The sequence below is a fragment of the Desmodus rotundus genome, chromosome 7 (genome assembly GCF_022682495.2).
Source record: "Desmodus rotundus isolate HL8 chromosome 7, HLdesRot8A.1, whole genome shotgun sequence".
NCBI lineage: Eukaryota > Metazoa > Chordata > Mammalia > Chiroptera > Phyllostomidae > Desmodus > Desmodus rotundus.
This window is the reverse complement of record NC_071393.1, coordinates 123,180,001-123,182,808: the sequence shown is the minus strand read 5'-3', so window position 1 is coordinate 123,182,808 and position 2,808 is coordinate 123,180,001. Positions and strand designations below refer to the sequence as shown.

The following is a 2,808-nucleotide window of genomic DNA, read 5'->3' as shown; positions in this document are numbered from 1 at the left end:
TTCAATATGATTAAATCATAACATCTATAAGCAGAATCTTTGAGAATGAAACATAAAAAGGAGGAAGTATAGGTTGAAGGGACTTTCACTGAAGACCATGAGTAGTGATCAAACATTTGAATAAAGGAACATATTTCAGAGAAACAGTGGTTTGAATGAGAAATCGTGGACACAGTGGATGGAGACAACAGCCAACTTTGGAGCTGATAATAATCTGAATAGAATGATGGAAGAGGCAAGGGAGAACAAGGGCCCCACGGAGATATGTTATAGAAAGTAGAACAGAACATGCTAAACCATTAAAAATGGTCAGGTAAAAACATATTTAAGCAGATCTTTTATTGGATGTGGCCATATTCCATGACTAATGTCATAGAAACTTCTAGCATGCTGATGAAAACAAAGGTTATGAATGAACAAACTATAGAAATGATCCTTGAAAGTATAGTCTTCAAAGGTTATGAATTATAATAATAGGTGTTTTAGTTAAGAATAGTCCAGCCATGCTAACAAAATCCAAACAAACAAAATGTAACCCCCAAATCTCAGTGACTTAACGCAGTAAATGTTAACTTGTGATTCACATTGAATACCCAATGTAGATCAGAGCAAGAACTTGGCTGGTAAAACTCCAATATCATAGGCTTCATCATTTAGAACACAAGGCCTCTAATGTTTCTGGGTCAGGAAAAGAGACAACACCAAGAACTCTAATGTCTTGGCTATGCTTTGGTACAGAGGTGAAAAGTTTTACCTTCAGTTTATAGCCCAGTAGTCAGAAGTACTAGTCATCTGGCCCTGCCTAACTGAAAGAAGGACGGAAAATGTCAGAAGGCACATATATTCTCAGGAAACAATGCAGCTCTCGACCATAAGTGCCCAGAGTTAGAGAAATACATTTATGAAACACTAACAGAAAGGTTGTTGCTAGGGCTGTGGAAATAAATGAGAGAGCATTTTATGAGAGTGATGTTCCAAAAAAAGAAGAGAGCCAACTTTACTTCAGGAAGAAAGGCCAGTGAAGGAGGTCAAAACAGGCAGAGATAAAAATGGTGAGCTAGGAGGGACTACTGCCATGGGCAGCTCAACAAAAAGTTCCTAACAGTGTAAAGATTTCGGCCGTGTCAAATGCAGCAAATAAATCAAATTGCAAAAAGACATGGAGGAGGTCTTTGGATCTCTCACCTGCCAATTAGGGCTGGTATTTTAAAAGAAACATTTCAGAGGATATCTGAAGATGACATCCATGTTTCAGGCCCTGGGAGGAAATGCACGGGTGGAGATGCAGTGACGAGAATGCATGCAAGTTTTATTTTCTCTAGAAAAACACAACAAATTCCAAAAATTTGAGCCCTTAGGTAAACATATTCAGTTCTTTTAAATTTAGTTGTTTGTTCTATAAATGAAGGATTTTAAAGAACTCAATTTTACAGTTGTTTCCAGCTCCAAAAGTAATAATATTAACACCAGCAACAGCAATAATAATTCCCAACTGTTTATTGCCAACCCTGAGCCAGGCATTGCGCTTAATGTTTTTCCTGTGCCACCTAATATATATTTACATCCACAGTTTAAATAAAAGACTAATGAGGTTTAGATGAAGTGAGTTGTCCAAAGGCACACATTTCTCATGTGGATAAATTTTGACTAGACCCTAAGTCTGTATACTTCAAAACTGAATTCTCCTTACCATAGTTGATAGCAGATTAGATGCATGCCATATATAAAATTTCATTTTTATCTTTTTTAAAATCCTCACCTGAGGACATTTTTTCATTGCTTTTAGAGAGAGAAAAAGGGAGGCAGAGAGGGAGAGAGAGAGAAACATGGATGCAAGAGAGACACATCGTTTGGCTGCCTTCTCATAAACATCCCAACAGGGGATTGAACTCATAACCCTGTGTGCCCTGACCTGGAATCGAACCTGCAACCCCCTGGTCTACGAGCCACACCAGCCAGGGCTAAGTTCTATTTCTTTTTTTTTGACCAAACATTTGAAATCTAATATCTTTGTTAATAAAAACAAGTATGAATAGATCTTAAAATAAGTATTAATAGATGACTGAGCAAGTATTTTAAAATGTCTTAATCAATAACAAAATGGAAGGAGACCCTAACATTTGAGTTCCCTCATCAAAATTTAAATTAATGACTTTGATGAACACAGGGAGGTGTCAATGCCCTTGTGAAAGGAGCAATTTTTATGCAGTTGAGACTTGCTGAGGTTCCATAGATAGAGCATAAAGGTGACCTGCTTAATTAACATGTCTGCTAAAAAAGACCCAGAGATTAAACTGACTGAGCTCAGTGCAGCTCCAAGAGTCATGCTAATTACACCGATACAATCAATTAATGTATGGGTAGAACCTAGGAAAGAGTACCAACGGTCCCATTGAATGTAGTCTGAATTGAATAGACAACATCTGGATTTAATATATGGGCAACGCATTTTAATCGCAATGTTGAAAGCCTGTGGGTTGTCTCAAACAGGATGACCGGGATCATCTACGGCACCAGAAGCCACATCAAATGGAACAAGACTAAAGACACTGGGGGTATTTTGTTTGGCAAAGGTAAAACTGAAAGAGTTGTAAAGATTTGAAGGACTAACCAAAGAAAGTATTGCAAAAATTAGAAAATATGTTTTTTTATTGAGATTAAGCATGGGACTTTGTAACTTTCAAGTTTAGTCTTCAGTCCTTTCCCCTGGAGTTAGATAGAATCAATCAGGTATGTAAATTACAGTGATCAGTGGAAGTGCGGTACCATCAAAACAACCAAAATGTTTAGACTGCTATATAAATAAGT

At 37.2% G+C, this 2,808-nt stretch overlaps 1 pseudogene; it reads right to left on the bottom strand.

The window, feature by feature from the left end:
• Positions 1 to 357: 357 nt before the first annotated feature.
• Positions 358 to 452, bottom strand: LOC112312163 (small nucleolar RNA U3; annotated as a pseudogene).
• Between the last annotated feature and the right edge of the window lie 2,356 nt (positions 453 to 2,808).